This window comes from Lissotriton helveticus, chromosome 5_1, assembly GCF_964261635.1.
Source record: "Lissotriton helveticus chromosome 5_1, aLisHel1.1, whole genome shotgun sequence".
Taxonomy (NCBI): Eukaryota; Metazoa; Chordata; class Amphibia; order Caudata; family Salamandridae; genus Lissotriton; species Lissotriton helveticus.
In genome coordinates, this window is record NC_136065.1 from 2,089,620,378 (window position 1) to 2,089,645,714 (window position 25,337).

A 25,337-nucleotide genomic window follows, 5' to 3' on the forward strand; every position below is an offset into this window, starting at 1 on the left:
ATGTACTTGAATTAGTCAGTCATCATGGCACTTCCAGTGTCCGAAGGGGTATGTGATTATTCAGTACACTAGAGTATTTTGTTAGAGAAACAATTGAAAAAAGAGGATTACCAAGTGGGCTTGTTACTATAGCTTAGGCCTCACCTGCGCAGATTTATTATCCATTGCTATTTGCTTAAAAAAAAACAAAAAAACAGCCCTTAATGTAGTAGTGTAACTTAAGTCAGTCAGAACATTTGCGCATGTTGCAGCTTGCCTGGCACAGCCCCAGGCCGAACCCCCACAGATTTTATGATATTTGAAAAGGAAGCCGAATCCTGCCCTGGGCCTGTAACCTGTACTGATTTCACCCAGGCAGCCCGCAACTGCGCAACAAATAGCCAGTGAGTGCACACACAACAAACCTGATCGTGCATCGAATCGATTCGTGATGATTAAACAACTAGCCTATGCCAGGCAGGGCATTAGAAACAACAACATTTAAGCAGTGTGTGACGTGACGTCCGAACATAAAAAACTTAATCTGCAGGCCTCACCTGCGCAGATTTATTATCCAGATTGCTTAAAACCAGCCCTTTAATGTAGTGTAACTGACTGCAACAACTAACAAGTAAGAGGTAGAAGATTTGCGCACCACACGCTGCAGCTTGCCTGGCACAGCCAAGCCCCAACCCGAACCCCCACAATTTTATGAGCGTGCCCGGCCTGAAAACGAAACCGAATCCTGCCCTGGGCCTGCATCTCATCCTCTACTGCTTACAGGCAGCCCACGGCACAACTGCGTAACAAATAGCCAGGCAGACTTGACTGAGTGCACAGTTGCACACTAAACATGATCGTGGTGGTAAGTGGTCCGTGGGCTACAGAGGTGATGCGCTGGAGTTAGGGTGGGTACGTGGTATCTATGTCGGGTGAGATAGGAGGATGCGCAGACTTGGGCAGGGTGGGTGAGGTTTCACCTGGAGGACGGCGTTTGAAGGCAGAGCCTTTGAGGTGATGGTCAGTGGACAGGGTGGGGTGTAGATGGTGAATGTTGAGACAGCCTTTGACATGCTGGACTGTGAGTAGGGTGGGTGTGGTGGGGAGTGGCTCTGCTGGGTGTGTGGGAATGCCGCCTTCGAGATGCTGGACTGACTGTGAGATTGGCTAAAGAGCTGGGGGGGGTCTGTGCGCCTCTGAGGTGCTGGTCTGTGGTCAAGGTGGCGTAGATGATGGTCTATGTAGTGGGGTGGGCTGTGGTGCTGAGGGCACATTCCTTAAGATGGTGGTCTGTAGACTGGGTGGGTTCAGAAAACGTGCACACTGACTGGAGGCGTGGGACCGCACCTTTGAGAAGTTGATCTGTGGGCAGGGTGGCTGCGGGGAATGGTCTGTGGGGAAGGTGAGCTATGAAGCTCTGAACTGCGGGGCGATCTGATAGGGTGTGCATGGCCTCTGTGTGAGACATCATGCATTCGGTCAGCCTTAGGTGCAAAGGGTGTCTGTGAGAGGGGGGGCGGTCTTCAAGATTCGGGGGTGTGTAGCTGCGCTGTGCTGCCAGGGTGGACTCCCGTTTGGTGCCGGTGTGATGGCTTGAGTGCCCTGCTCTGACGCGGGTTTGCTGGGGGTGGTGGGGGGAGGATGGGGTGGGGCTGTTCGGGGCACTGATGTACAATGTGTGCTGGTAACGCGCCTCGTGATGGAGGGGGCACTGCCTTAGGGTTGGGTTGGTTGGCTGACCTCCTTCTGGGGCATTCGCGGACATTCACTCATTGAGAGTGGCACACGGACGGAACATCTTTGTGTGCGTGCGTTGGGAATTAGAAGGTGTGTGTGGGGATGTGCAGAAGGAGGGACGTGCAGGGGGGGTCTATGACTCAGACAGGAAGGCATGGGGAGGGCCGTGGAGCCAGGGTCTGAGGCGTTGTGCCAGCCCATGCCAGCACACCCGGTTCACCGCTGCCCACCTTCCTCCTTCTCTGCCACTTCAGGCAGTATCTGTCTATCCTCACCCCACCCCTGTGGGTTCGGTAATCAGAGCCTGGTGATACCACCTCAGAATGGAAGGGTGGGGTGTTGGAATCTGCGACCAACTCTTCCCGCCACCGGGCAGTGCCCGCGCCCTCCACACCCCCAGAAGGCACAGCAGGCACAAAGTGTTGCCAGGACAGGAGCCAAAGTATTGTGCCAAGCAACGAGTACAAAAGATGGGGCTGAAACACCGCTCCGGGCACTCCCCCCGCCCAACCCCGTTTGGTAACCAGTGCCCGCCGCCCGGTCAGACTCCAGGCAGAGCAGGCCAATCATCTACTTCTTCATGTGATAATGTTGTGTAATCAATCATGTAATGATAACATGTTACATAACGGTAACCCTACCCTCCCAACCACAATGATAATTAAAAAAAAACGTAATCCTTCCTGCGCGCCTGCGGCCCCCGGCCCCGCCGCCCCAGCCCAGGCCCTGCCCAGCCCTGCCTCGCCTCGCCTCACCTCACCTGCCTGAGCTGCCTGCTGCCTTATTTCGGAAATTCGGCCGGCGCCGCCGGCCTACCCCCAGCCAGGCCATCTTGTCCCTGCCTGAGGCGCTGCTGTAGCAGTGGTACTAGGTAGACGGTTGGGTCGACCAATAAGTATTAAAACCCTGGCTGACTCACTGGTCTGGCCACCACCAGTAAATTAATGATAATTTTAAAAAAAAAACGTAATCCTGCGCCTGCGGCCCCCGCCGCCCCCAGGCCCTGCCTCGCCTCGCCTCACCTCACCTCACTCACCTGCAGTGCCGCCTCAGCTGCTGCCCTGCCTGCCTTATTTCAAATTCGGCCGGCGCCGGCCTACCCCCAGGGCCAGGCCCCACCGCCCCAGGCCATCTTGTCCCTGCCTCCAGGGCAGCGCTGCTGTAGCAGTGGTAGGTAGAGTCGGTCGGTCGGTCGGGTCGACCAATCACCAATCACACACAGTGTTAAAAAACCCGACTCAAGTCACTGGTCTTCTGGCCACCACCACCAGTAAATTAATCACGCTCACTCACTTCACGCCACGGTTCATTGTTCATTCAATCAAAATTTATTTCTCACCCCACTGCCAGCAGGCCTCTGGCCCCCGCCCTGCCCTGCCTCGCTCGCCTCGCACCCAGGTCCGGTCGCCCTCACCTGCTTAGCAGTGACGGTGAGCACTCGCAGTCGCCGGCCGCTCCCAACTCCGAGTCGAGTCTCAGTCCCCCGACTGACTCCCCCACCAGCAACTTTGGAGTTTGGGCGGGCGAGGGTCGGGAAGAGGTGCGGAGTGCGGACGTGCGGTTATGCAGGGGCGGGCAGAGAGAAAATGCGCGTGCAATGCATTTGCATGCAATCATCTGCGCACGCGTCACTTCCTCTGGCGCGCACAGCCCCAACCCCCGCAGCAAAGCCCTGCCCAGTGCCTGCCCCTGGCCCCTGCAAGGCTGCAAAAAGTAACAAAGTTACAATTTCCAACGGCAAGTCCCGGACTCTCCCGCCCAGGCGGCGCCGACTGGGGCCCTGATCCGCGCCGCGCCTGGGGAAGTGGAATTCATTTGAGTTGACTTCTTCTGTCTTCTTTAACTAAGTAACTCCAGTCAGTGCCACTGCCTGCCTGACAGTAATAGTAATACACAGCAGCGCCACACTCTCTGTGCCTGCCAGAGAGTCATCACCACGCACCAGTCAGTGCGCACGCAAACAGAGACACGCACGAGTCTAAAAAATGAAAATGAGGCAGAGAACAGGTGCACTTTAATGCCGAGTGATAGACCCGGCCCCCATAATTAAGTGCCATTATAATCACCCCCTAAGTTTCATGTGCATGCAAATCCAACATTACCAACCCCTGGTAAGTTGCACTACTAGTGCTGAAAAAGTCCAATGGAGGTACCAATGGGCGAGGTGGACTGGCCTCAAGGGTCTTGTGACCTCAGTGACAGAGTCACTGTCGCTCTAGTGTGTGCTTCTTCGTATGCCTGCCCGCAAGACTGGAGGTGAACTGCATGGATTGTGGTGGACAGGCCTTCAAGGTTAACTCACACTTGCCACCGTTAGGGTCCACCTGCTGGTGTTAAGACACCAGGGCTTCTAAGGTCTATCGGGCCTTCTAAGGTGTAGCGTCGGAATGAGCTCTGTCAGGAGTGTGGTCTGGTGGACTGGTCATGAAGGCTGAAAATGGTGTTCCAGTTTCAAATTTGGCAGCTCTGGCCATAGTGCCACTTCCTCTCCCACTCTGAACACTATACTGCCCCACTGGGAGAAACTAGCACTGCCTTCAGCTACAACCCAATTGTGCAGAGACTCAATTCAAATTATGCATTGGACAAGAGTAAAATGCTGCCTGAAAAAAAGTAACACCCTGTAAAAAGCAAAACACTGAATGCAAGGATGAGCAACGCATGTGAAATGTAAGCAGGAACAACATGGTTACCTTTCCGGTTTTAAACTCATTATTCAGAAATCAGTAAGTGATTTTACCTGAAAAGTTCAGGACATGACTACAGGACCAGGAAGGGACCCGTTTCAATGTCCATTGCTTATATCGTTACAAAATGTAAGCAGTTTGTTTTAAAAAAGACCAAATCCCTCAACACAGAGCTGTGGTACACATTTTATAGGCTAAAATAATTAAAACTGTTGAAAATGATCATATTAAACGTTTTCCACTCCACCACTCAACCAGGTATTGCCGTCCCTTTATGAATGGTGCACTTCCCCACCCTGGGAAAACAATGTTGTTCAAAGACAGAAGATAAAAAGAAAGTAGCACTTCACTGGAAAACTCTGTCCAGCAGCGCTAAGGTGCATGGGTGTAAATAACAATCTGGCCTGTCTGCTGACCACTCTGTATTGCTTTATTTGGTTATTTAATTATTTTTATTTTGATACTTTTTACTCTCCGTCCCGAGGTTGTACTTTGTGGAAGAGGTGTGGTGCCGCGGCCAGGGCGACTGACGCTGGAATCTGGGGACCACGGTTCGATCCCCGGCTCCGGCGGCAGGTCAGCCCAGCACCATGTGACTCTGGGCAATAGCTCGCTTAATCTTCCCGACGGCCCCCCAGCGCCTAGAGACCCTTACGGGTGATTGTGCGCTTTACAAATGTGGACTTTACTTTACTTTACTTTGGAATAGAACCCTGTCAGAAAATGAGGACATTTCCAGCCACAGTGTTCTGCTAGTTTTTGGATCCTTTTCACGGGGAACAAATAAAGAAAAGGAGAGGCAAGAGAAAGTATGTAACAGCTGTCTTTTGAAATCAGCACTTAAATGAGACAGAGACATAAAGATTTGGAGGAATAAAGAGAGAGAGAGGGGATGAGGGCAGCTGCAAGAGGCAGAGCAGGAGAAGCGGACACTGTCCTTGCCTTCTCTGGGCATGACGGAAAAGAGAAGAGTTTTTTTTTCTTTCTCTGCCCAACCCAGACTGGCCAAGCCTTACTGCCGAATAACAAAGGGCAGAGGGTGGGTAGCCTCTTTGACTGCCGGCAGGTGAGGTCACAGGTCAAGTACAGGGCCATTAGGTAGCGCATTCGCGCGCTAATGGCCCTGTGAATAACAGAAGGTAGGGGGGAAATTCTTTTGTCCCCTCGTCACCCCCAACCTTGTCCCCCCCACTCAAAAATCTGGGGGGGATATATCCCCCGCGTTCCCCACACTTCCTACGCCCATGACTGAACAAGTACAGGGTTGCACTAATTTCAGCATTACACACATCTGATTGGTCAGACCCCACGAGGCAAACTGATCACTTCATTCACTGCATGGGAGGCAAGAGCTCCTCATCTCTGCATTGTACCCTCTTGGGCAGGGCTTCAAGTGCGCCGGGTCTCACCGGTGCTGAGCACCAGCAGTTTTTAGGTCTCGCCTGTCGATGCGCATGCGCATCGAGCAAGCGAGACTATGGGGGCTTATCCACTCTTGATCCACTGCAAGGAATCGTGGCGATTCCTTGCAGTGCCCGTGACTTTTAAGCTCAATGCGCATGCGCATTGAGCTTAAAAGCGCGTGCACGTCCGTCTTGTTTTACCCGCTCCGCCCCCTCCCCTTCCCGCTGTGTACCATTTCTCCTCCCCCCTCCCCTCTCCTCCGTCCGTCTTGTTTGTTTAATTTAACCCGCTCCGCCCCCTCCCCTTCCCGCCGTGTCGCATTTCTCCTCCCCTTTCCCCTCTCTTCCCTCAGTCTCGTTTGTTTAATTTAACCCGCTCCGCCCCCTCCCCTTCCCGCCGTGTCGCATTTCTCCTCCCCTCTCTTCCCTCCGTCTCGTTTGTTTATTTTACCCGCTCCGCCCCCTCCCGAGTTAGCCCACTGCTCTCTTCCCAGCTCTGAAGATCATCCTCGGCAAAAGAGCCGCCGACCCGCAGCCAGCATCAATGCGGTACAGACCTAGGACTATGCTGGTAAGTACTGGCCTCCGGTGCAAATGCTTGTTTCCTTTGTTGAAGGATGGGACATGTAATTTCCTGCCTGACTTTAACGTGGCCGCTGGATCAGTGAGCGAATTGTGTATTTTGTCTGCCTTTCTGGCCTCTTACCAAGCCCGGTCATGTGGTTCTAGAGCGCAGATGCGTGCGAGGGCTGCAAAGAAGTAAACAAACGAGTGGGCGCTGTGGTGTGTCACCGACGAGTTGAATAAACAATTTCCCACGGCAAAAATCGTGAAATAAAGCTCTTATCTTTGATTTATGGTAGTTGCGCTGTTGAAATGAGATATACTTCTATCAGCCCCACCTCTTGACAGAATGTACACACATCATGACACCGTCCCAACTTTATTTCTTGGCAAGCAAGCGCAAATAATACAGAAATCTACCTGTTTAGCATGTACTGCAGTGCATTTCCTTAATTAGGATCCACACCACAGGGTATCCGGGTGACCCGAATGTGTAGGGACTGTCCCGGGTTTCAACATCATTCTAGCCAGTACATTTAGCAAGTAGACAAACGAGTGAACAAAGGTGATTTGTCATGCGCTCCAGTGCAGAATGAGTTAGAAGCCCTCTACGGAAAATAATTAACTGAGAAGATCTGATGTGTAAAAGTTTGCATTTATTTACTCCTTATGTTTGTTTTCTACATTGGTGTTCTGTGGCCCTTAATTGATGCAAACTTGTGGTCTTGCTTCTGTGTTTCAGCAATGTCTCGGTGTTTGGTTTTCAAAGTCTGATCGCCATGCCTTAAAAATAATGCATTTTGCAAGCTGCATGTGAACTTACACTACAGCTCGTTACAAATAAATGCATCTCTGTTGACACCACTCATTCCTTTGGACGTACCTCTTAGGCAATTGTGGGGAAGAATGACTTGTGTATTTTTAGTGTTTTGAGGGCCCAGAATGTGACAGAAAGCATTGTGAAAATGAAGTTGTTTTAAACTCACATTATACCAGAATACGGTAGGCTGTCACAAAATGTGTAAAAAAAAAAATAGGTTTAAGAAAAAAGCGCTTTCAAATTATAGATTTTTTGTAATACACCATCAGACTGTAACTCGTGCAAACATTTTTATATGTGTCCATTACAATCACGCACTCCACAGCTCAGCAGCTGACACCCTTACAGTGCCTCTCAAGTAGCATAGATCTATGTCATCACAAGGTTTCAAAGGGCTCCATCAATTAAAGCCTCACCCTCACCAACCCTCACCCTCACTCACCCTCAACCCCTCACCCTCACTCACCCTCACCCTCACTCACCCTCACTCACCCTCACTCACCCTCACTCACCCTCACTCACCCTCACTCACCCTCACTCACCCTCAACCCCTCACCCACCCTCACTCACCCTCAACCCCTCACCCTCACTCACCCTCAACCCCTCCCTCACCCTCACTCACCCTCACCCTCACTCACCCTCACTCAGCGCAACCACAGCATCTTCACTAAATATATTTAATAAACTTTAAGCTATTGGCAATATAAAATAAAATCCATTTTATTTACGTATTAATTATTAATTGTTTTTTTAAGCCATTGATTTTTTTTATATCAATACATATAAGTCACATATAAGTCCCGTTAATACAAAACATGTTGCTTTACAAATGCTAGAGGTGTCACATTTACAAAAATTATAACTATTGGCTTTGTAAAGAAGAAAGCTATTAATTTAGCTATTTAGAAAAAACAACACATAAATAAAAAACAAAAAAAAAAATAACACCTATAGCTCAAACTTTACTACTGCGAGACCTATTGCATTTCCAATGCTTGTTTAAAGAAGGCCTCGAAACGAGTCTCTATCTGGGCACTTTTTTAAAGGAGGCCTCGAAACGGGTCCCTAGTGTGCTCTGTTTTGTGCCTTGGTACAGGGGGTCCGTTTTTTCCCCGGACTGCAGTGACAGCAGGCACATCGAAGTGCACGTATTCACACTGCACACTTCTCACTAGAGGAGAAGTGACGTCATGACGTCATTCCAGGTGAGCGTTGTAGGGGAAGGGAAATCCTTTAAAGAGAGCCATTTTCTCTCTGGATTGCCCTTCGCTCTTTGAAACTCAGGAGCAGCAACATTGTCGTGGTGTCACCAGGGCTTTAAGTGGAAGCTTTTTCAATATTATATACAAGCCATAGTTGCTGCTTATTTATCGTATGCAACTAACAACCATTGACAAAGTCAATAGTCCTGACTTGTTGTAGCTATGATGTTACTTGTTGTATCATTTCTGGATGCAATGACAGAAACAGCAAAATACAAGTCGGGCGGCACACTATGCTGAGCACAGATTTTTAGCATATGTGTTTTAAGCCACGCCCTTAATTTAACTGACCCCGCCCCTTTGAGAGACCCCCATTTTTTTCATCCCACTTAAAGCCCTGTTCTTGGGGATAGTAAAGTGAGCTCCATTCACCCTAGATTACAGAACATAGGCGCTGCCAAGCAACAGAAAACATGTATTACACATTCATATTGGATACATTAATTTAAATACTAGTAGTATCTCTGGCTATTCCAAGGGCCCAAATAGGGAATCAGAAAAGTAACTTTAATAGAAATAAGTTGCCGAATTTTATAGCTCACAAAATTTTAGACAAAGGTTCTAACAAAGCAAACCATAAAATAATAATTAAAGTGCACCACCTTTAAAAATATGGGTCTCCCAATTGTCAACGAAGTGTTCTATGTTGCCCTTATCGATTAAATGTTGTGGAAACAAAGCCGAAGGGAAACATCTGCACCACCTCAAACTTTAAATAAACTACCTTTGTGTTTTAATGTCTCTGAGACAAGGCCCTGGCTGGCCAATCAGAGCGCTGGCTTTGCAGTGACGACCCATTTACAAATGCTATCTTTAGACATCCTCTCGCGGTGCAGGTTGGGTATTGGAACACATTGTTTTTCCGTCGTCTCTCCTATATTTCTGTCACAATATGTTAAGATATTTTGTAGCTAAGACGGATAGCACAGATATAGCTCACAGAAGCTGCATTTGTCTCTTGTCTTCCTCTCTGTGAAAAAAACAAATGACGCTCGTTCTTCAGAAACACAGACGGAAATAGCTTCTTGGTTTGTCCTAAAGATTTATGGAACCCCCCTCCATTATTTATGGAATGGAGTGAGCCAAGGGCCATCATTCCAAGCTTGAGGCCCATGTATCACATCTCAAACATCCACTCAGAGCAGGCACTACATTTTTGGGAAAGAATTTCGAGCACAACTTGTTTATGGAATATATATGAGTTTGTCATCATCCTACAAACGGATGTAGTTTTTTTTCTTATTACAGGTTGTATCACGTTTTTATTTAACTCCCTTATGAAGGCCACAGTTCAAGGTGGCGGTCGCTTGGAAATCGAGAGTACATTTAGGAAAAAAGTTTGTTTAGACAGAAAGTAATTAGAATAGAAGTAATTGTGTACTAAATTTAGAGGTGCTCACTATTCAGTGCTTCACTTATGTGTCCTTTAAGAATTGAACCTGGGATAAGGGGCACGAGTAACATAACCAAAGGGGTGATGGGGGGAGGGGAGGCTGCAGTATCAGCAAAGGAGTCAGAGAGGCCATTTCAGTGGCTCACATGCTGACCCATATCAGATCCTACTCTGCCCATTGTCAAGGACAGTCCATACTAATGAGGCAGAAACACAGCACAGCACAATATACTTACTGAACACACCCTCCCTAAACCGAGGGGTAGATTTACAAGCCCCTTGCGCCTCATTTACGCCGCCGTTGCGTGACGCAGCGGTGGCGCAAATCCAGCTCCATGGTGCGGGGGTACTTACAACGTGACGCATCTGGGAGATGCGTCACGTTGTAATGCCCTGCGCCACATGTAGGCGTTCCTGTGCGGGGGGGCGTTCCGGCGCAGGAACGCCTCCTGAAAGTGGCTGAGTGAAATCTACAAGATTTCACTCTGTCACTTTTAGGCCCATGCTGCGTCAAAACCCTGCACCTGCCTGAAGCAGGCGTAAGGATTGATGCAGCATTAACTAGATAGGGCCCCCAGAGCATTGCTGGAGCTGCGTCGCGCTTGCGACGCAACTCCAGCTATGCATCACTTTTACAGCACAGATGTGTCACGCATCTGTGCCGTTTTTGCAGCATGGTGCGCCGCATTGTAAATGCGGCGCATCCATGATGGAGGAGCTGTGGCGCACAATAACTGTCGCATCCCTGCTGATTTGCAGGGATGCACCAGTTATTGTAAATATGCCCCCAAGTGCCTAGAGCAATAAGGCCCCTAAACTACCGCCCTGTGCCATAATTACCCTTCTTGGAACAGGTGATTGACAGTGAGCCATAAACACCCTGTCCAACCTCAAGCACTCACCCAACCTGGTCTGCACCAACAAGCAAGATTTCAGTACCCACAGCAGAGAGTGGTGGTCAACATCTGGAGTGTGCTGCCCACCCCACTGAATGGAATAGAATTGTCTCAGGTGGTTATCCCAGGAGAGACCGCTCTGCAGGTTCCCTGAGTCCTTCGAGAGACAGCTGTGCTGGCCATTGTAGACCTGTGGAAGACAGCTTTGCTGTGTACCTAACATACAGCAGAGTCAGCTCGGCTGGGTACCCTAGACATAGAAGACTACCAGACTACCTCTGCTAGTTATGAGGAGACAGCCCTGCCGATTACTGAGGGCCATGGAGCGACCATTCTAGACAGATGTGCTGGTTAGCCTAGCCCATGGCTTTAATTGAGATCAAATTAGTGGGGTCCTCTAAATAGAAAGAGAGGAGGGACTAGGAGTCCTTTACAAGGGGCGTGGCCTATGTAATCAAGGGCATGGCCTAAATCAAGTGAGTCTAGAATCTTGCGACTCTGAAAATTCTAAAAGTGAGCGTGCCACCTTAGATGATGGAAAGTGCAAGGACACAGGAGCGCAGTCCAGGAACTGAACATGCTAAAGATGAGGCTGAAAAAATACCACCAGGGATAAGAGGGAAGAAGTGACTTGACCCATTTGAAAAAGAATCAGACTTTCGGTTAGCACTTTTCTTTTGAGACTCCTCTGAGTTAGGAGAAACCATAAAAACAAAAAACCTGTCTTCTATTTCCATTTTTGCTGTTCTATCAGACCCGGCCAGCGTTGCTGATCTGACAGAGTTCTTTCTTTCACAAACACATTATTTCCCTTCTTACCTCATGCAGGGTCCAGAACAGACATAGGATAGGGTACCACCTGCCTCCTTTACCTGCTGAGTGAAGAAAATACTCGTCTTCAAAAAGAACAGAAAAGAAAGCTTGCCATGCCTTCTCCATTCCTGTTAGCATTTCTCTTTGGCACAGGCCTGGGGGTGCAACAGTGAGCCAGGGGGCGAGCAGTGAGCCCAAATGAACAGCAACTCCTTTTGTCCCAACAATAGTGTTTGCAAGAAAGTGATGTGCACACACTACAAACACTTGTGGCTCAAGGGTGTGCCATACAACCAACAATACCAATACCAATAGAAAGTAACAATGCAAAAAGTCCAACAAAATGTAGACTGTTCCATGTCTTCTTTATTTTGCTTTCCCACCAGTCATGTACATCCAAACGTTACAGCCAAAAACAAAACCAACATGTTTGTTCACCACCGCGAACTTCTACAGGGCATTAATATTACGCATTATTCATATTATGCATAGCCAATATGCCATGAGACGATTATCGTTAATGTGTGGCTCACCATATAGGGATTTCCAAATATGTATGGGGTCCCCGTAATGTTTCAAACTCCTGATCCTTAGTATTTCTGGCCGGGTCCCCAGTCCGTGTCCCAATCAATACAATACATTGATTGAATCGTCTCATGCCATATTGGCTATGCATAATATGAATGCCCTGTAGAAGATCATGGTGGTGAATGAAACGTGTTGGCTTTGGTTTTGGCTGTAACACATGTATGGAAATCCCTATATGGTGGATCACACATTTACGAGAATCGTCTCATTGCATACTGGCTATGCATATTGTGATGGCCCTGCGTTATGTTGTCCCCCTTATGTACATCAGAGGCAACAGCAGCAGGCCAATATTAGTAGATATGGCCCTGTGCTATGTTTTCCCCCTTGCGCACCTCAGAGGCACCAGCAGCAGGCCAATATTAGTAGATACGGCCCTGCGCTATGTTTTATCCCTTGTGCACCTGAGAGGCACCAGCAGCAGGCCAATATTAGTGGATAAGGCCCGGTGCTATGTTTTCCCCCTCCTGCACCTCAGAGGCACCAGCAGCAGGCCAATATTAGTGGATACGGCCCTGCACTATGTTTTCCCCCTTGTCCACCTCAGAGGCACCATCAGCCGGCCAATATCAGTGGATAAGGCCCTGTGCTATGTTTTCCCCCTTTTGCACCTCAGTGGCACCAGCAGCAGGCCAATATCAGTGGATAAGGCCATGTGCGATGTTTTCCCCTCGTGCACCTCAGAGGCATCAGCAGCAGGCCAATATTAGTGGATAAGACCCTGTGCTATGTTTTCCTCCTCGTGCACCTCAGAGGCACCAGCAGCAGGCCAATATTGGTAGATATTGCCCTGCACTATGTTTTCCCCCTTGTCCACCTCAGAGGCACCAGCAGCAGGCCAATATTAGCGGATACGGCCCTGTGCTATGTTTTCCCCCTCGTGCACCTCAGAGGCACCAGCAGCAGGCCAATATTAGTAGATATTGCCCTGCACTATGTTTTCCCCCTTGTGCACCTCAGCACAGAAAAATTGGATGCTGCACTGCGTTGAGTGAAAAACGAGTAAATCTGGGCCTTGAAGTTTTCCCCACGCATGCATCCATTCATTTCAGGAGAGCTCCTTGGAGCAGTCTTGCTGAAAGAAAGCTCAGTCAATCAATCAATCAATCATAGCATGTGTATAGCGCGCTACTCACCCGGAAGGGTCTCAAGGCGCTTGGGGGAGGGGTCCGCTACTGCTCGAACAGCCAGGTCTTGAGTTGTTTCCTGAAGGCGAGATGGTCCTGTGTCAGCCGGAGGTGGATGGGGAGGGAGTTCCATGTCTTGGCTGCCAGATAGGAGAAGGATCTTCCACCGGCGGTGGCTCTTCGGATGCGTGGTACGGCGGCGAGGGCGAGGCTTGTAGAACGTAGCTGGCGGGTGGGCGTGTAGAAGGTCAGGCGGTCGTTGAGGTACTTGGGGCCTATGTCGTGGAGAGACTTGTGTGCGTGGGTAAGGAGCCTGAACGTGATCCTTTTGCTGACGGGGAGCCAGTGCAGGTCCCTCAGGTGGCCGGAGGTGTGGCTGCGTCGGGGGATGTCCAAGATGAGTCGGGCGGAGGCATTCTGTATGCGCTGGAGTCTTTTCTGTAGCTTGGCTGTTGTTCCCGCGTAGAGGGTGTTCCCGTAGTCCAGTCGGCTGGTGACGAGTGCCTGGGTGACCGTCTTCCTGGTTTCGGTCGGGATCCAGCGGAAGATCTTTCGGAGCATACGCAGGGTGTTGAAGCACGACGAGGAGACGGCGTTGACTTGTCTGGTCATCGAGAGGGAAGAGTCCAGGATGAAGCCCAGGTTGCGTGCGTGGTCTGTTGGCTTGGGAGCGGTGCCCAGGGCGGGAGGCCACCAGGAGTCGTTCCAGGCGGAGGGCGATGGTCCCAGGATGAGGACTTCCATCTTGTCTGAGTTCAGTTTCAGGCGGCTGTTCTTTATCCACTCGGCGACGTCTTTCATCCCTTCGTGTAGGCTCGTTCTGGCGGTGGCGGGGTCTCTGGTGAGGGAGAGGATCAGTTGGGTGTCGTCGGCGTAGGAGATGATGTTGAGGTTGTGTTGGCGTGCGATGGCTGCAAGAGGTCTCATGTAGACATTGAAGAGGGTTGGGCTGAGCGATGATCCTTGCGGTACGCCGCAGATGACTTCGGTGGCCTCGGATCGGAACGGGGGGAGGCGGACTCTTTGTGTTCTTCCGGCAAGGAACAAGATGATCCACTCCAGTGCCTTTTCTTGGATACCGATATTGCTGAGGCGTTGAACTAGGGTGCGGTGGCAGACGGTGTCGAACGCTGCAGAGAGGTCCAGGAGGATGAGGGCCGCTGTTTCCCCGTTGTCGAGCAGGGCTCGGATGTCGTTGGTGGCTGTGATGAGGGCGGTCTTGGTGCTGTGGTTGGCTCGGAAGCCGGACTGCGAGGGGTCGAGGGATCCGTTCGTCTCGAGGAAGGCTGCAAGCTGTCTGTTGACGGTCATCTCGATGACTTTGACAGGAAAAGGGAGGAGCGAGATGGGGCGGAAGTTCTTGAGGTCGGTGGGGTCCGCTGTTGGTTTCTTCAGTAGGGCGTTGAGCTTGGCATGCTTCCAGCTCTCCTGGAAGGTGGCGGTGTTGAAGGAGGAGTTGATGACGTCCCGGAGTTGGGGTGCGATGATGGAGTCGGCCTTGTTGAAGACGTGGTGGGGCCAGGGGTCGTTTGGAGATCCGGAGTGGATGGTGTTCATCGTGCGGGCTGTGTCTTCGGTGATGACCGTTGTCCAGGTGCGGAGGGTGGCGGTGGGGGGCGTTGGTTCGACGGTTGGGTGCGTGGAAGGTGCACCGAAGCTGTCATGGATGTCGGTGATCTTGCGGTGGAAGTACGAGGTAGAGAGAGTCGCAGAGATCTTGTGAAGGAGTAATGTCGTTGTTGCCGGTGCTGGGATTGGAGAACTCCTTGACGATGCTGAAGAGTTCCTTGCTGTCGTGGGCGTTGTTGTCCAGTCGTTCCTTCAGTGATTTCTTCTTGGTGGTGCGGATGAGCTGGTGGTGCTTGCGGGTGGCGTGTTTGAGGGTGGTCATGTTGTCTGTGGTCTGGTCCCGGAGCCAGGCTTTCTCGAGGGTGCGGCAGCTCTTCTTGGAGTCCTTGAGTTCGTTGGTGAACCAGGAGGCCTTCTTGCTTCTGGGTCTGCTGGGAGGGTTCTTCAGTGGTACGAGGTCGTCGGCGCAGGTGGTCAGCCACTGCGTGAAGTTGCAGGCTGCTTCGTTGGGGTCCGTTGTGCTGGCGGGTGGGTTCTGGCTGAGGGAGGTGGTGAGCTGGTCGGCGGTGATCTTGCTCCAGCTTCTGTGAGGAACCTGTTGCGGGTGGTGGTGGGTCGTGGTTCTTCTGAAGCTGAAGTGGACGCAGCTGTGGTCGGTCCAGTGGAGTCCGGTGGAGTGGCTGAAGGAGATGTGCTTGCTGGAGGAGAAGACGGGATCAAGCGTGTGGCCGGCGTAGTGGGTGGGGGTGTTGACCAGTTGCTTGAGTCCGAGGTTGGAGAGGTTTTCCAGCATTGCGGCGGTGTTGCGGTCCTTGTTGTTCTCCAGGTGGAAGTTGAGGTCCCCTAGGAGGATGTAGTCGGCGGAGGGGAGGGTGTGCGGGCTGATGAAGTCGGCGATGTCTTCGCTGAATTGTGTGCGTGGTCCCGGGGGTCTGTAGACGAGGGTGCCTCTGAGGGTCGTCTTTGGGTCGGTGTGTATCTGGAAGTGGAGGTGCTCGGCGGCGGAGAAGGTGTCGTCAGAGTCGGTCGTGATGCGGATGGTGTTCTTGTGGACGATGGCGATGCCTCCTCCGGTCTGGTTGACGCGGTCCCTCCTGATGATCTTGTACCCGTCCGGGATGGCGATGGCGATGTCGGGGGCTGAGGAGACGTTCATCCAGGTTTCCGTGAGGAAGGCGATGTCTGGTGATGTTGTGTCGAGGAGGTTCCAGAGTTCCACGGCGTGTCTGTGGACGGAGCGGGTGTTGAGCAGGATGCACTTCGGGTGGCTGTTGTGGGTGCTCGGCTTGGTAGCTGTGGTGCAGGTCCGGAGGCAGGTGAACTTGCACACTTGACAGGTGAAGGGTCCGTTGGTGCGTCTCGGGGTGGCTCGGTGGCAGGCTCTTGTTCGCTCGGGTTTGAGTTGCGATGAGGGTGGCGGCGTCGTAGGTCCGTCGGGGGCCAGGGGTCCTGGCGCTGGGCGCGGGCCAGGCGCAGACGGGCTTACCTTTGGCGCGCCTACGGCGCACAATCGACGCGCCCGCTGCGCGTCAACGCTGCGCGTACGCGAGGGCATCATAAGTAAGGAGCCGGGTGGGCAGGTCAGCTGGTTGGCGGGAGCGGGGCGGCGAATGGGCTGGCGGGGGGCGGGGCCGCAGGGAGGCAGCGGCAGGAAGAAGCTGGTGCGGGCGGGCGTCTCAGCGGCGGCTGGGTCACCCGAGCAGGAAGCGGCAGCAGGAGGCAAAGAGCAGCAGAGGAGCGTGGGGGCGACCAGGCCTGAACACAGGCTCAGGCTTAAGCAATTGCCTAACTCAGTGAGTTAAGCAATTGCTTTCAACAGGTTCAGCATCTGATAGGACCATGTTATTTCATCATCCTTCCAAGATCAATAAAGTGAATTCCATTCAAGTGTGCAATCGTAGTGCCTGTAATGTATATCTAAGGGTGGCAGAGCTTTGTCGGTACTCCTTCCGCAAACCTGGAACGAGCTACCTGCAACTTTGCAAGGGGACTCAGCGCTACTCTCTTTCAGAAAGAAGTTAAAGACCTGCCAGTTTAAAAAGATAACATCAACACCCTATTTGTCTGTTTGATGGCGGAGGGCATTCAGGTTGGCAGTGTGGTGTGTGCTTTTTTCTGTGAAAGCGCTTAGAGACCAGTGGTGATTTGCGCTATACAAAAAATACATAGTAACATATGTCTAAAGCGAATTGGCAAGCACCACATAAAAGTCAAGTGACTATGTAAACACCCCTATGAGCTTTCATTACCGATGCAAAAACCGCAGACAAATCCCCATTTTCTTAAACTGGAAATACAGGTTGTCTTTTCAAATCATTCCCTAAAGTCTCAGCCTCTTTTTTTCCAATGCCTCTTACTGGCTGGCAAAATAACAAATCGGAGGGCTCCGTTTCCCGCCCAACATTCCATTAGGCCCGCTACGTTGGATAATTGCATCAGATTACGCGGCATGTGGCGTGTCGCGCTGCTATGGGTATCTGTTGCACTTTGGGCTCGTGCCAGCATTACCAAAGTAATTTCACAGAAGATTTCAGCCCTGCTTCCAGAAGTAGAAAACGAATGCTTTGTTCAACACTCTGGCTAATCCCAGAGGCACTATAATAGTCATTTAATAATGCACATGCTTAGAAATTCAGGCGAGAAAGCAACGCGGAGTGCTTAGCAAAGCTCCCTTTCTGAGGCGCGCGGCCCGCGCATTAATATCCACCTGGAGCCTTTCGTGAAGTGGCGCCATCTTTCATAACTTTATCTACGCAAGTTTGGCGTGGCCCTCTCAGAGGTCCAGAATCCACTACTCGCTCGGTAACGAGGGTTACAGGTCGAGGCGTGAACTCTGAGCCACGAGGTAGTGACTCCTGAAGTAATTTTGCATGCAGCGTTTTCAAGGTTCATCTGGGGACACTTGCAGGTAGATGCATCAAGCATTTTTGCGAGCGCAAACGGTGCGAATCGCAAAATTCGGCCGTTTGCGCCCTCAAAAATGGCATTTGAGATGCATCAAGGGTTCATGCACTCGCAGTTTAAGAATTCGCAAATAATTGCGAGTTCTCAAATTGCGATTGCATTTAAGGAATCGCAATTTGCGATTCCTTAAATGCAATGCATGAACCATTCCAAGATTGCGAATTCGTAATCTGCGGCCGCTATTTACCGCGAAGTCTAACTACGTGGTAAATAGCGAAAACTTAAATGCACTTTAGTGTATTTTTCTAAGTTGTATGTTACACACGCACATGTCCTTGGGACATGGGTGTGCGCAACACCAGTGTACATTACCATTTCAGGGGTGCTACAGGGTGTCCTTTGGACACCCTGGCACCCTTGAAATCGCTTCCTTATTTGCGATTAGCAATTAGCGAATCGCAAATAAGGGGCCCATAGGAATGAATGGGGAGTCATTCCTTATTTGCGATTAGCAATTAGCGAATCGCAAATAAGGAAGCAGTAGAAAGTGCAAAAAATTTTGCGATTTCTACATGCATCATGTTTTCCGAGTCTTTAATAGCGAATCCTTAAAATTCGCTATTAAGGACTCGCAAAACATGACTTTGATGAATCTGGGGGATAGGGCCATATTTATGACCTGGTTTGCGATTCTCAAGCGCCATGCAACGTAGTGCAAGAGCAGCGCAAATCTTAAGTCAGATTTTTGAAGCCACACAAACCCACTTTGCGTGGCTGTGAGTGGCTTACAAAATCTGGAGTAACACAACGCAGCGCAAATCAGTGGGTTGCGTTACTCTGACCTGGGTAGACGTTCCATGGGCGTTGTGTGGGTGTTCCCACGCAATTCCCAGGCCTTTTGACGCATTCTCAGATTTAGAAGACCGTGTAAACCTGAGGAAGCGGCAAAAAGATACACCTCCCCAGGTGAGGCGCTACGAGGAGAAATATCTTTTTTTCTCCTCGATTCACCCTCTTTCTATGTGTGTTGCATTTTGCAAAACACATAGAACATGGAAAAAGCCTCTCAGGATTGTTTTTGTGCAGGAAGGTTCCTCTTCCTGAACAAAACAATCCTCGCTACAACACAGGCATCCTTACACCATGGTGCAAGGATGTTGGAGGTAGGCTGTCAAAACGGTGCCAGCATATGGGTAAAGGACAGGAATGCGTGTAGTGGATAGTTACAGAACATTTCTACCCTTTCCCTGTGACGCAGGACAGTGCAGCAAAGTGACTTGCTGAGCTGCCCTGAGCCACAAAATGTATGCCCCATAGCCCTCAGTGGCATAACACATAGTAATGACTTCCTACAGAATGTGATCTGGGGGCCCCTCAGTTTCCCTTCCCTCACATGTATTCATTGCCCTTAGGGTAGATGGGAGCCACACTGAGGATTTGGGGTCCCTCTTAAGGATTGAGTGGCCCCCTCCCACTGCAGAGGGTGCAGGTTCCTGCATTACGCCCCAGCAGAGCCCAGATCAAACGTGGTGGATTTTGTCCCCAGACAAGGCTGGAAATTAGGAAGTACCTGTATAAATATGTGTGATAATACTAAATAGCCTGGCAGTTCCTCATTTCAAAGGCGCATACTTTTAACGGCACAGTAATTTTGCATTGAAGAATTACTGATCCACAGTGCTTAATTTGAAGTGACTGTGGAAAATGACAATGTATATGTACATAAGCGGCGTTCATTTGTGTTCACCCTCGCCACTGTTGAAGGTAAAGCGAAAGTCACGGCACAGTGGCCCCGCCATCTTGTCCCCTTTTAGGCCCCATCACGAACATAGATAGTAGCCATTTTGTGTGTCATGACCTCTCTGCCCACTGCCAATAGCCTGCATCTCTCTCTCTCTCTCTCTCTCTCTCTCCCCCCCAGTCTCGCAAGTACCCCCCCCCCCGCGCCCCGACAGCCCCCGGTCTCTCCTGTTCGGGCCATAAACGCACCACTAAACACGACCCTGTCTCCGTGCTGAACCCCTGCCCCCTCGCTCTTTCGTCCTACCCATAGAACAGGCCCTTTTGGTAGCCTCTTCCTCCCTGCCCGATTGCCCGGCCTGATCCCAGGCCATCACCTAGTCCAACAGATGCAGTTTATTGCTCCCTACAGTAGGACCTCGCCTCACATCAGAGGAGCGGTGATTAATCAAGGCCTTCACACCACTAGATCTGACCGACACCCCTGCATTCCTCCCAGGAACACCCTTCCTCTCTTCTGATGACCCCCCCCTGGCTACACCTGGCCTCTCGACCCAGTCCCATATCATAAAACTAGGTCTCGTGGATGTACCCCCTCCAGCCCCGCATAGCTAAACGTGATCTTATCGCCTGCCCAACCTTAGATCTGACCACCCCCTCTTGCCCTCGTGTCCTGTTGGGACGTCCGGCTGCAGATTACAATCACATGTTACATTTGGGAGGGGAAAACAACGTCAGAGCAACCGGTATGGGAATAGGCCTGAAGCTGGGATTCCAAACATGCCTTTTCGTACTTCAAAGTGTCTTTATTACAATAAGGAATGTTTGTACATCATAAACCTGTGTATAAAAGACGGACCCGTAGAGAAACTTATTAGAGCACCTCGAGAAGATACCCTGTTGTCTGATTTGACGTGTTCTGTTCCGTCTCCAGTGCCTGCCTCTTTATTTGGTAAACGTGAGTTGGGTGAGAAGCGGCTAACGCCGGGCAAACCTAGAAAAGGGGTAAAACGACCTGATCTGCCTGAACCCTTTTTCATCAATTGGTGCCCAACGTTGGGCCCATCAGCGACACGTGGATCCAGTGAGAGAGGTCCCAACGACAGAGTGAACGACTGCAACGATCGGGAAGAGCTCCTGCCCGATAGACCCTTGTCTGGCAGCCGATCATCCGAACTTCACTGGTTCCGAACAGACCTCTCTCTCGAGTGATCTACGGTCCTGACTGAGAACCACCAGGAGTGCCACAGCAATTACGGAGAATAGAGGATGATCGGGCGCTGGAAACGGAAGACAAGAAACTGTCCACACGGTCCGGGTAAGGTCGTGTAAACACGACAAATTGCAAATTGATTGTTTGATTGTCATTGGAAAATACTAGTATTACGCATTTGATTGTTTTGTCCTGAGAGATTCTCTGTCTACAAACGGGGAAGGATAGGAGTATTCTCCCTTTGCAGATAGTGAAGGGTGGGTAGCGCAGGCTTTTGCCCCCGTTGTAACCCATCGCGCCTACTTCCCTCTCCATTTGATTGATTGTTATCCAAGCATTTATTGTTTTGGAATTGGTTCTCTTTGGATCATTCTCTATTTGCAAACAAGCACAGAGTCGCCATACTCTGTTTAGTCTTTGCAGATAGTGAAGGATAGGTAACGCAGGCCTTTGCCCCCGTTGTAATCCGTCATGCCTATTTTTATCCCCCACTGATTGATTGTTTGACCGAACATTGATCGTTCGGAATTGGTTCTCGGAAAGGATCTTCTCTGCCTACAAACAGAGAGGAACAGGAAGATCTCTCTCTTTGCAGATAGTGAAGGGTAGGTAGCGCAGGCTTTTGCCCCCGTTGTAACCCGTCGTGCCTATTTTATTCCTCATTTGATTGATTGATTGTTTGTCCGAACTTGACTGTTTGGAATTGGTTCTCTCTTTGGGTATTCCCTATTTGCGAATACTGTAGAATAGAAATATTCTACCTAGTCTCCGCAAAGTAATGAAGGATAGGTAGTGCTGACTTTTGTCCCCGTTGTAACCCGTCATGCCTATCTCCTCCCCATTGCTCAGTAGTTGGTTCAGCCCGGACCATTTATTAGAGGTAGACCATCTGGCTCCACCGGAGGACACCCCTAATAAAAGGACATATATAAAGAAAATGCGGATTAGCCGCTGTATCGTGCTAGAAAATCAAAGAACATAAAAATCGTTAGGAAAAGCAAAAGGAATCGAGCAAAATCAGTAGGCCACTGATGAGATCTCTTTTCGACCTCGCTGAAATGGAGACATTAGGAACAACCCCTCAGGAAATATGAAACTAGTGAGAAGAGCCGAACTCAACGCTATGACTGCAAGACAGCTCGGCTCCACCGCCCACCCCGCCCAAATAACGACAAAACCTAGGCAAATATTAGAAATATACAACACTATAGCAAAGTAACAGGTTAAAACGTTTTTATTTGAACAAAAATATATTAAACAACTATTTACATGGCAAACGGCTGCAACAACAATCCCACAATGCATTTCGCCGTCTGCTTGACGCCGTTCCAGTCCCTCCTTCCCCAAAGTAGCAATGTCGGGCTACTTTGGGCTACTTTCTAGTAGGTTTTTGGGCGTCAGAAAGTCTACAAAAGCCGTCGGAGACGGCCTGGGGTGGAGAACCATTACGCGAATAGTCCGGAGGTGACACCACGCGCCAAGGCCTGTCCCCAGGATGAACCAAGGGACCCGTTCCTGGGGCCGTGGCAAAGAGCGGCCGGCCACCATCGGCCGGAGAAGGCATGGACCCCCGACCCGGAATGTATTGGTCCTCCCATTCCCTTCTTCTCCCGGCGCCTTGCAGGCCACGGGGGGGGGGGGATGTCTTGCATATGCCTCCGACCCCCCCTCTTCTTCATCGCCTGGTCCGGCCATAACAAATGTCAGCGAGACGCCGTGGGGTGCACTGGGAGGGAGAGGCGGCGCGGACGAGCCTCTCCTGCCTCCCCAGGTGGAGGCCCCTCAGCTGCACCCCCAACGCTCCACGCACCCGGCAAAGGGTTCGTCCACTCTTGCGGTGCAGGGACGCTCCACGCACCCGGCAAAGGGTTCGTCCACTCTTGCAGTATAGCGACGTTCCACTCACCCAGCAGGGTCTCGTCCACTGTGGCGGTGCCACGACACCTCGCCCAGCAGGCTGGAGTCCGTCTGCTCTTTCGACCCAGTGACTGCCGGTAGCTGCAGAACTCCTAAAAATGGCGGTCGACTCTGCAGGAATGAGCCCGGCGTGCAAGGATGGCCTGGTCGCTGGCCAGCTAGAAAACGAGTCCCCCGTCCAGAAGCGTTCTCCTCAGCTTTGAAGATTCTACGAGAACTGCAGGGGCCTCAGGCCCCCGATGGGGAACGACTGCCATGATTGCCCGCAGAACGACCAAGACGTAGCCACGAGACGTTGGCGCCCTCATGCTGGCGCCAGCCTCAGTTTTGAATGACCAAAATACTGCAGACTACCGATTTGATCAGTTCCGGTGGAACATCAGTATGACCCGGTAGGAAAGATTGTTGCCCCTCCCTTTTCTTTGATTGATGGATCATGTCACCGGTCCCTTCTGTTGCCCCTTAACGAAACTTCTGGACTGTCGAAAGAGGTTCTGGTCCGACCACGAGTTGGTGGAGACATTTTGACTATATTTGGACCCACCTGACCCCACCCAAAATGGCGCCGGTACAAACGAAACCCGCAACTCCCCGTTGTGTCCCGGATGCTCAGACTTGATATCATGAGACATGTATGCAGTTTTTTTTTAAGCACACGGCGGGAGGGGATGAGTATTGCTTGAACATTCGGACAATGAATTGATATTAAGTTCTGAAGCATCATTGATTACAGTATTATTGAAAGTTAGAATTTTTTGACACTAATGGTACTTGCCCACAATGAATTTTCAATATGATTTTATTGCACTTATCGTACCTTGATGAAATAAAAATGACCACCGCCTCAGTTATGTTTTCCTCAGATAAATATGCCCTCATGTACAGTTCCAGTCTGCACCGTGGCTGGCCCACGTGGTTATAGGCCTGCATTTGTACGTCAACATTTTTTTTAAATAAAGATTTTGTGAAAGACAAATATAGTCGTAGCTCTTGGATTGGTAAGTTCGAATACATAGCCATTGTTTCCGACCTACGTAAAATACAGGCGAAATAAAGCAAGTCGATTACTGAAAGGTTAAAAAGCAAAGTACCCAGAAATATTGAAAATGTGAATGGTCCAAGTTTGTTGCGTATGTTTTTTTTACTTTTGTGCACCATAAGGCAATCGATAAAGGTCCCGGTGTTCTGTTTTACTTTGTATGCCGCATATCTCAGGGAAATTGTTTCAGATGCCCCTAAACCAGACCCGGTACCACTGTAGACCACCCCGCCTCCTCGAAGGAGAACACGAATTCACCCCACTTTACACTGACTGCCCTTTTGTTTCGACCCCCCCACACAAGATCCGCAATACCACACGTGGGCGATCTATGCAATGTGCAGTCCATCAATGATTATGCCTCCCGCACTACCAGTCCGTCTGGGCTTAAAACGCCGAGATGGAAGGGACTGCACCCCGCGGAGATAGGTCGAATACGTGGTAAGTAAAAGCCTTTTTGGTTTATGCGCGCGGATGTGTCTTAAAACGCTGCCCCCATCCCTTCTTTTTCCCCTTCTTTCTGCAGGTCACATCGGAACATTGACTAAAGTATGGAGAAGACCTAAGCAACGCGCCATGGTTCCGCGGGGACAAATGATACATTATCCATGGGGACTGCCCCTGAGGACATGACGACTTTGGGTGATATGAATGCACGCGTGTATGACCGGATGTGTATAACTCGACTGGATATACGTTGCACGCGTTGACTTGATAAGAGAGATGTTTTTGTACGACTTGAGTGATGATCGAACGGCCGATGGAATGGGGAAAAAGGGGGCCTGAACATAGTACCTATACACGACGAACAAACATAGATATAACACTCCCTTACTTAGAAACGACCATCTCTCTCTCTCTGAACCCAGCGACTGGAGGGGTGGCCGAAACAGAAACTTGACGGGTTATTGCAGTATGACAAAAATATGACTCCAACCGGCCCCCGAATAATGCAACCATGAATGAGGTGCACCTACGAATAAGTTCATACGATAACTAAATAGGGGAAGGTTCAGGGCTATTCCAGGGTGAGGTTTACCCAAGTACCCTCCTCCTGGAAGACTAAGAATATTGTCAATATTTAAGATTTACCACCTCCTTCTTGCACCCTCATGGACATGAAACTCGACGCTGCCCATTGTTCCCCCGACTGACACCCTCCCTTAATCTGGCCTTCTTACAGGAGGACTATATGTCAGTGGCTTTCTGTTCTCAGCTCGTTAGAAACAATGCCCAGATTGCCCCACCCCTCGGCACTCAAGTACGGATGTCCAAAACATCCCCGTTTTTCTCCCGATTGGCCCCAGCTCCATAACACGAAGTATAACCGATGACCCCAATTAACTGCTGCCCCCCCCCCCCCGAGAAAAGAATGTTTAGCCACTATTCCCCTCTCTCACGTTGATAGATGACTGCCAGGGCTAGGGTCAGAAAACCACATACGTCATGAATGAACGCCAAATAGACTTAGTACAAACTCAGTAGACATGCCTGTATACATGCTCCACAGTGATAACTCCTGACCGTGACCGATGAAACGTACCCCCAACTACCTAGATCTGGGACGGAATTGAAATGTATAAATGCCTTCTCTTGCCAGTTCGCTAAAACCTGTTTTGTACCCATTCAAGGATACACAGTCACCGGAGGAGAGGGGCTGGACGTGACGCACAGCCTGGCCACAGA